The sequence below is a fragment of the Elephantulus edwardii genome, unplaced genomic scaffold (assembly GCF_000299155.1).
Source record: "Elephantulus edwardii isolate Elephantulus edwardi_28Jun2011 unplaced genomic scaffold, EleEdw1.0 scaffold00019, whole genome shotgun sequence".
Classification (NCBI taxonomy): domain Eukaryota; kingdom Metazoa; phylum Chordata; class Mammalia; order Macroscelidea; family Macroscelididae; genus Elephantulus; species Elephantulus edwardii.
Window position 1 is genome coordinate 24,541,491 of NW_006399769.1, and position 10,042 is coordinate 24,551,532.

At 36.7% G+C, this 10,042-nt stretch overlaps 1 pseudogene; it reads left to right on the forward strand.

Moving 5' to 3' along the window:
* Window positions 1-6,853: 6,853 nt before the first annotated feature.
* LOC102877599 lies at window positions 6,854-7,905 on the forward strand (annotated as a pseudogene).
* The last annotated feature ends 2,137 nt before the right edge of the window (window positions 7,906-10,042 follow it).

The following is a 10,042-nucleotide window of genomic DNA, read 5'->3' on the forward strand; positions in this document are numbered from 1 at the left end:
TTTGCATAGTCATTGAAACACAGATAGACATTCCTCTGGTATTCCCTGCTTTCAGCCAAGATCCATCTAACATCAGCTACAATATCTCTAGTACCACGACGGCTTCTGAACCCACCCTGGACTTCTGGTAGTTCTCTGCTGATGTGCTGTTCCAGTCGTTTTTGGATAATCTTCAGGAGCAAGTTTTTATATGGATACATATTTTCATTTCACTTGTATAAATACTTAACAGCATACTTCCCTAGATCAAATGATAGATAAAGCTATGTTTAAGTTTATAAGAAACATTCAGACTGTCATCCAAATCACCTGAGTAATTTTGCATTTTCTTGAGCAATGGAAGCTCCTTCCTATTTCTCCCCTTCCTCCCTAGTGTTTGTTGATGGCAGTATTTAAAAGCTGTTTAGCTATATCGTGTTGTTTTGATTTTCAATCCCCTAATGACCTGACCTTTGGCAGTCCTGCATATTATGCTCTACATCACCAAGGCTACTTTTTATAAAGAAAGTTCCTAATATACATTCTTTTATTTGAATAAATGTAGTTTGGGCTGCTAAGTAGTTCTTGCTACTACAAAAAATCATCAAACATATGGCTGACTCATTTTAACAGGTCAAGACCTAACAAGATAAACATTGAAAATGCTAATTATTCTTGCTCTGCTTAAAGCTCAATGTGCCAATCTACACAGACTTAAGGCCAATCTCACTTTTATCCCTCTGTTAATACAAATTTCACAGAGGAATTACAGATGTACATGTATACTATATATGCACACTTACTTAATTAAGCAAGGTGTCCTGGGAAATACAATGCGTAAAAATTCCTGTAGTCATTGTCCCATAAAATCTGATAGGTTTTCCTAAATCTCTGAAGTTCTAAATTATTTGTCATTCATTTTCTTTGTCTTCATTTCCTCCCTTATATATCACTGGCATAATGATGTCATTGTAAAGATAAATTCCTTGCTTAAAAATATGGGCAAAGGGAAAAACAAAACAAAACAAAAAAACAAAACCTACCTTGCAAAGAAATTTCCCAAGCATCTATTTCCCAATCTGGTATAATTTGAAGAAAAATTGTTGTTAGGTATCATCGAGTCAACAACAATTTATTAGAACTGGTCTAGTCTTGCTCTATACTGTGACGCCCTCACAATCTCTGACAAACTCAAATTCAACGTTTTAGTCACTGTTTCAATCCATCTTGATGAGGTTCTCTTTCTTATTCTCTGACCCTCCATCTTTGTCAACATGAGTCATTTTCTAAGCACTGGTCCCTCTTGACAACATGTTCCAAGTACGTGAAATGGAATTTCATCATATTTGCCTCTAAGGAGCTAACTGATTACACTTACTCCAAGAAAGATTCATTTGTTTCTAAGTAGATGGGATAATCAGTATTCTTCTCCAATTCTGCAATTCAAAGGCATAGACTCTTTTGTCATTATTTGTTGCTTAAATATCTACATTATAAAGTAATGCAAACACCATGGCTTGGAATAATAAGTCACTTTCCATTATCCTCAAGCTCCTATTCACCTACATTCTTCAAGGTCAAAGCAGTGGCATCAATAAAGTAGAGGCATAGTGTGTTGCATGCACAACACTCTCACAGTCTAGCTAATAAGGAGTTTCAAAGGCAGTTCCTTTAAGCCAAAGGCAGTTCAAATCCACAAGCAGCTCTGAGGAAGAACCATGAGCAATCTCCTCCCTTGCAATTTACAGCTTTGGAAACCTCCTAAAGATAAGTCACTTCCAACTCAAAGACAATGAATTTGCATTCTGAGTTGTAAAAGAAACTGTAAAAGCAGCAAGGACAATGTGAGAACAACCAAATCTGACCACAATTACCTCTGCAAAGGGGAACTGTCCTCCACAATGTCCACAGTATCAAAATAATAGCTACAGAGTCAGACAAATCCCCCAGGCTCCTTCACGTGCATCTACTAATCACTGGGTCTGATGTTCATTGCAAATTGACTCAGACACTTGTCTTTACTCACAACTGTAGAGTTTATTAAGAAAATAGGTTGAAAAGTGAGGAAGGCAAAGGATTTAATACAGCATTGCAAATTACACTGGGGAAGGTATGAAGGATAGGGAAGAAATTGTGCAAGAATGAATGACTATTTTTTTAAAATGTGAACTGGGGAGATAAGGAGGAAAATGTGAAACAATGAATGAATGAAAATTCAACTTTTATGTAAATTTTTATTAAAATCACAATTATTTTAAAAAGTCCAAGTTATCAACAGTGGTCCCAATTCAGATCAACAGCAAGATATAATAATTATTATTTTTTTTTTTTTTTTAGCATTAGCTTCAATGAACATTTACAGAGACTTTGGGTTTCCCTTCATTCACTATTGCACTTTTCTCCCTCCTGACCCTCCCCGCTAATACACTACCCTCTTGGAAAAGTAAAAAAAAATATTTTACAAACCCCTCCAGGTTCACTCCACTATGCAGCCTTCACTCTGGACTCCTATCATGACAAAAATACCTAATCACATATCCCTTTTAAATAGTTTTCTCCCTCATCTGTTTCAATACAGTATACATTATTGAACGCATCTTTCTCAATCTCCTCCAACCCCAATTTCACTCGTGTTTTACAACAGTGGCACCATGCAGTATTTGTCTTTTGTGCTGAGATACTCCACTCAGCATAATGTCCTCCAGGTTCAGCCATTTTGAATAATATTGCGTCAGTTCCTTGTTTTTCAATGCAACGTAATATTTCATTGTGTGAATATACCACAGCTTCACTATCCATTCAATTGCTGATGAACAGACACTTCACCAAAGAAAACATTCAGATGGCCAGCAAGCACATGAAGAAACGTTCAAAATCTCTAGCTCTAAGAGAGATGCAAATTAAAACAACTCTGAGATATCATCTCACCCCATTCAGGATAGCAAAATTTAACAGAACAGTAAGCAACAAATGCTGGCGAGGTTGTGGAGAAACTGGAACCCTTATTCACTGTTGGTGGGAGTGTAAAATGGTGGCAACCACTGTGGAAGGCGGTATGGCGCTTTCTCAAAAAGTTGCAAATAGAGATACCTTTTGACCCAGCAATTCCACTACTGGGAATATACCCCAAAGAGACCATAACTGACATCCAAACAGATATATTCACACCCATGTTTATCACGGCTTTGTTCATAATCGCAAAGAGTTGGAAGATACAATTCTTAAATTAGTTCACAGTTTCTCAATCAACAAGTACTAAGTCAATATCAGCCTGACAACTCTGGTTTCCTCAATTTCCCAGGAATCGTTGTCTCATAGCAGTCATAAGTCAACTCTTCCTTCAATCATTCAGCAGGCAAAATCTTTAACTCTCACTCCATCAAGCTATGCCTCACCAATCTTTCCACAATCAGCATAGCTCTTTCTTATGCTGGTCTCAGAGATGTTGATGACATTGAAGATGCTGATCAAATGGTGAACCATGTGTTTGATATCAAGCAGAGGGAGACAAGGCCTCCCGAGGGGGAGAAGGCAATGGGTATAAAAACCATTTTCAAAAGCCCTAATACCACATGTTGTTTTTGTTGTTGTTATGTGTTGTTGAGTTGCCTGCAACTCTTCCTCATAAAGTCCAGCCTCTCAAATGATTTGTTTCACATATAGATTGAAAATGTGTGGAGACAAGACACATCCCTTACATGCTCATTCCTAATATATATTATTTTTACCAGCAGATTACTTAATACTGATGATCAATTTTTAAAAATTTTACACTGGTTTATTTACAAAATTCTAATACATTGTTTTCAAGAACAGATTCTTTCCATTTCCCACATCGTCGCATCAATCAAATTGATTAACCCCTCTCTCCCTGAACATCCTCATCTCTCTTGAATCCTTATACTCATTCTACAATACTGGCTTTATACAATATTTATCTTTGTGGGATTGAGTTAGTTCACTCAGCATGACGCTCTCCAGTTCCTCCCAAATTAGCTAATGCTTTAAAAGTTACTGCTCCTGCATGCTGCATTGTATTCCGTTGTGTGAATGTACCATAATTTGTCAATCCATTCATTTGTGTTTGAACATTTGGGCTATTTCCACATTGTTGCAGTGGTAAAAAATGTTGCTATGAATATTGGTGTACAAATCACCATTTGTACCTCAGTTCTCATTTTTCAGAGTATATTCCAAGGAGTGGAATAGCTGGGTCATACGGAATTTCTATGTTCAGCTTTTTTGAGGAAGTTCCAAACTGCCTTCCAGAATGGTTCTACCATTTTACAATCCCACCAGCAATGTATAAGAGTTGCTTTCTCAATACGTCCTCTCCAGCATTTATTACTTGCTGCCCTGTTAAACATTGCTACTGTTACTAGAGTGAGATGGTGCCTCATTGTGGTTTTGATTTGCATCTCTCTTATTTTCAGTGATTTGGACCATTTCTTCATGTGTCTGTTTGTCACTCAAATATCTTCTGCTGTGAAAATTCTTTCCATGTCTATTGACCATTTTGTAATTGAGTTTTAAGTCTTTTTCCTGCGGAGGCCCAGGAGTATTCTATGAACTTTTGTTATAAGACTCCTGTCTGAGGTGGTATTATCAAATGTTTGTTTCAAGTCTGTAGGTTTTCTTTTCACCTTCTTGGAAAAAGTATTTGATGTGCACAGGGATTTAATCTTTAGAAGGTCCCCTACACCAATTTTATCCTCTTCAGATTGTGCATTTATGGTTGTATAAGGCAATCTCTTTATACCTTGGACTAGCACATGTAAGTTTGATCCCAGTTTGTCTCTTATGAATGTTATGATTTGGGGCTTTACTCCCGGTCTCTGATCCACCTTGAGTTGATTTTTGTATATAGTGTGAGATATGAATCCTATTTCAGCTTTCTGCAGGTAGAAGTCCAGTTTTGCCAGCACTATTTGCTGAAGAGATTATCATTTCCTCATTTGATAGCTTTGGTTTCCTTCTCAAATATCAGTTGATACCTGGGTCTATTTCTGGGTTCTCAATTTTGTTCCATTGGCCTATGTGTCTTTCATTGTACCAGTACCATGTTGTTTTGGTTACTAACATTGTATAGTAGGTTCTGAGGTGCTATGCCTCCAATCTCATTTTTGTTTCTCAGAAGTGTTTTGTTTATTTGGATTCTCTTGCTTCTCCAAATAAACTTGATCATTTCCCTTTCAATCTCCTTGAAAAATGAATTTGGTATCTGTATTGCGATCCCCTTGAATATCTAGATTGCTTTTGGTAGGATTGTTATTTTCACAATATTGAGTCTTCCTATCCATTAACAGGGAACATAATTCCATTTCTTTAGGTCTTTTATTGTGTCTTGTAGAAATGCTCTGTAGTTTCTTGTATAGGTTTTTTGTATCTCTAGTTAGGTTCACTCCCAAGTATTTCAATTTTTGGTTCGCTATTATAAATGGTATTGCTTTCTTGATATCCTTCTCTGTGTTCTTTTTATTACTGTAGAGGAATCCTATTGATTTTTTGATAGATCTTATATCCTCCCACTCTACTAAACTAACCTATTAACTATAACAGGTTTTTGGGTTTTTTTGTTGAGTCTCTGGGGTTATCATCTGCATATAGCGACTGTTTAGCCATCTCTTTGCCAATCTGGATTCTTTTTTATTTCCTTCTCTTGCCTTGTTGCTCTAGTAAGCACTTCAAATACAATATTGAAGACAAGTGGTGACAGTGGGCATCTTTGTCTGGTCCTTGTTCACAAGGAAAATCCTATTAGTCTTTCTCCATTGATAATGATGTTGGTTCTTGGTTTTGCATATATACTTTTCACTATGTTGAGGTAATTCCCTTCTCTTCCAATTTTGCTGAGTGTCTTTATCAAGAAGGGGTGTTGGATTTTGTCAAATGCCTTTTCTGCATCAATTGCTAAGATCATATGGTTCTGGAATGCGCAGTGTTTCATTGCTCTGTTCTGACTCCTACTTCCTAGTCCAAGTATAAGTTTTGCTTGGGAACATCAACGGTTCTGGGATTCCCTTTCTTCTTAATGTTAACCACAATTTGTTGTGATCTATAGTCAAATGTCTTTGTATAGCCAAATGATCACAGAAATACATTCCTATGGTACTCTTTGCTTTCAGTGAAAATCCACCCAACATTGGCAATAATGTCTCTAGAGCCATGGCCTCTTCTAAACCCAGGTTGTGTTTCTAGTAGTTCTCTGTTAATGTACTGTTCCAATCATTTTGTGATAATTTTCAGCAGGATTTTGTGTGTTATATTAGTGATAATGTTTGATAATTTCCACACTGTGTTGAATCATCTTTTTGGGAGGATAGAAATGAATATGGATCTATTGCTGTCAATTGGCCAGGTTTCCTCCAGATTTCTTGGCAGAACCTAGTGAGTACATCTAGGGAAGCATCTGTTTGTTGAAATATGTCAATTGATATTCCATCAATTTCTGGGGTCTCGTTTTTAACCTATTCCTTCAGAGTAGCTTGAATTTCCTCCTTCATCACTATTATCTCTTGATCATATGTTGTTTCATGAAATCTTATATCAGCTACTTATTTTTTTTTTTAACAGTGACTCTATGTATTCCTTCCATCATCTTTTGTTGCTTCCTGGATCATCCAGTATTCTGCCCATAACATCATTAAGTATTGCAACTCAAGGACGTGAGCTAACCAAAAAGCTTCTGGTCTGAATTCACCATCTACTCTAAAACAGAAAGCCTAGGCAGTCTCCTGTACAAATTTTCAACCTCATAAACCAGAATCTAAATTGACTCAAGAGTGTTAGGTTTAGGGTAGGTTTGTTGTTGTTGTTGTTTACATCCAACGGTGAGGTAATAAAAGCAAGAGCTGATGAGGTGGTACTTAAAGTGATGGTGAGAAGATTAACAAGCTTGAGGTTGAAAGAAGATGATGGTGGAGACCATGATCAAATGAAGAATACAGCACACAGAAAAATGGTGAGAAGAGATAAAAAGGAAGGACACAAAGGTCAGAGCAGCAGCAAGTAGAAGACTGTTGCCTGTCTGGATGTGCAGTGGATGTTGTTGCTGTTAAGTGCCGTCAAGTCACAGGCGACTCATAGCGACCCTATGAACGAAAGACCTGGACACTTGTATAACTTTCATTCTTTCTCCAGGTTCATAGGGTTTCCGGAGGCAAGCTATTATGGAAGTGGATTCCACTCCTGCTTCCAAGCTTGTTTTAATAGGGGAGCTCCACCAAACACTGTCCACCATGGGTAACCATTCTCACATTTGAATCATCAGTGTAGCAGTGTCATGGCAGCCACAAGTTACCTCTGTACAACAAGTGGACACACCAGGGTTAAGCCAGGCCTGAGGGCCACAGAGTAGAGTCACCCACCTTTGGCTTGGGAGCATTACTTTCTGTCTGTGCAGTGAATACCCTGCAGTAAAACTACACCTTCTGGTATTCCAGGAGGACCCCTGCTGGCCAGCCAGCTTACAGAGCTACAAACAGGACATCAAGCAGCTCAGCACCTTTGTGTTTGTGGAACAGCTCTGGAGATTCTACACACACCTCCTGCGGACTTTACAGGCCATAATGACTTCCATCTCTTTAACCCAATTAGAATTAAACCTATGGATGAGGACAATGCAAATAATAATTATGGCAAATGGATCATATCTATGGGACTGCAGAAGGGCTTGGCCTCATGTTGCTGGCACAACCTCATCTTAACTATGTTGGAGAAGGAGTTTATGGTTGGTGATGATATCTGTGGGGTTGAGGTCTCTGTATGCATTCAGGATGAAACTATTCCAATGTGGAACAAGACTGCCAGAGGCCAACCAAACACAGCCCGAATGCCAGACACACTTGGGGAGTGATTAACCTACCTCCTAACACTATTATGGAGCTCAAAACCCATGGAGTAAGCATAAAATATCAGAGAGTCTAAGCCCCTCAAATCTCCTTTTCCCAAACCTCTAGAAGACATAGGTCTATGTGTTGTGACACTGTCTCTTTTAACATGGCACTATCACTGAAGCTGGCACCGTCATAGTATTTTATCTTGTTAGTATGATACCTAGAAAAGTCTTCTATCCTAGACAAGAGGAATTGGAAGAGCGTTTGATGTTTCAAGAACAGGCTGACATGCCACAGCTACGATCACTGCTGAGATCTCTTAGTAAATGGTGCTAAAAAAAAAGCAAGAGCTTCGTAGTTATAGAACTGTGACTTCAAATCTTGCTTTTACCACTTGCTGTACAACTCTCTTCAAACCACTTACTCTTTTAAAATTTCTGACTTCTCACCTATAAAATAGGAACAACGGCAGCAGCTATGTGGGATTTCTGTGAGGATGTAAGAACTGTGACATGTCTGTTCCGGTCGTGATAGAGAAGCTACAGACAAACTTGGAAACCTTTGTGCTTATTTGTAGGCTACATAAAGGCACAAGCAATATTAGTGAACAGAGTTTGAGAACTAAGATCAAAATTTACAATTTCTTATTATATTGACACTGTGTAACTCAAAATCCAACAACATGATATATTCTGGTTCCAGATGGGCTTTCTAGCTCCAGAAGACCTCTGTATATCTCATTCTTCCTCTCCTGTTTCCAGATTTTATGTCTCATGGGGAGTCTAGGTCTAAAATAAATATATATATTGCACTTTACTTCAATTATTCAAAAGCTTATTTTTGGTTTTCAGCGCTAGATTAATATTATTTAGAATCCATTTTATAGCATGTATATTTTCAGAAAATTTTAATAATGGTATAATTTTTAAGCTTAACACTCTCAATAGTTTAAGTTATATTAATATAATTATTTCATTTCTTGTTTAAGCATTTTGGCTTACTTAGCAAGTAATATTTTTAAGTAATACTTATAAAACCAGTAGAATTAAACCTATAAATCTAGTGACTTTTAAATTATTTTAAATCTTTTAATGTAATATATAATCTTAGGCAATTATAAGCTTTAAAAAGTTATTTGACACATTTTTAAATTAAAACCAAAATTAATATCTTTAACAAAAGCAAAATTCTCTTTAGCATTATAAGTAACTGGATTTGGACAAACTTTTTTTTTTTAAGTACAGAAATAGTAATGTTATAAATCTGATTTTTCTTAACACTTTTTATTCTTAACCATAAATACTCCATTGATTAGCAATGTTAAGAGAGCAATTATATATCCTCAAAGATTTTCTGAGAAGATTAAGGTCTTATAAGGATCAGTGTTGTAGGCCAGAAATAGAGATTTGGAGCTACAAATACGCAGGGTTATTTTTCTCACAATTTCAACTGTCAGTTTGATGTCTGTTTTCAGGCACTCTATCGTCCCATCCTCAAATTAAATAAAAATATTTTTATATAACAAATTTTCTTTCCTTACCCCACTTAGGCACTTTTTCAACCTTAAACTCGAATTCTCTTCCCAGACTTCCTTAGAATTTGATTTCACTTCTAATTTTTTTTTCTGAATAGAAATAATTAATCCCTTTAAATTCCTCCAATAATTTAGATTGATGACTTTTTCCCACTTTTAAATAATATTTATATTTTTTGCATATAAAACTAGTATATATTCTATATCATTCATGTACATTGCATTTCATACTTTACTTCATCCACATTGTGTTTCAAATGATCACTGATACACATTATGCTTTATAAAATTAATCACCATTGATCTATGCCCACTATTATCCTGTCTTTTCAGATTTACATTGAATATTTCCTAGTTCCTTCACACACCCTCCTCGGTCCATCAAACTCTATTTTCCTAGTGATTTGCTACTCTTCACATCCTCTGTTCCTCTGGCCCCTTCCCTTTCCTCTCTGGACTTTTATACTCATGTTGGTAATTATTCTTCTATTTCTACAATACAGGTTGTATTCAGTATTTGTCCCTATGAGACTGAGTTAGTTAACTTGGCATGATGCTCTTTAGACTTTCCCATATTATATAACATTTCACAAAACTGTTACTCCTTGTTTGTTGTTGGTGTTATGTGCCGTCGAGTCGCCTGCGACTCATAGCGACCCTATGTACAACAGCCCTAAACTCCACTCTGTCCTGT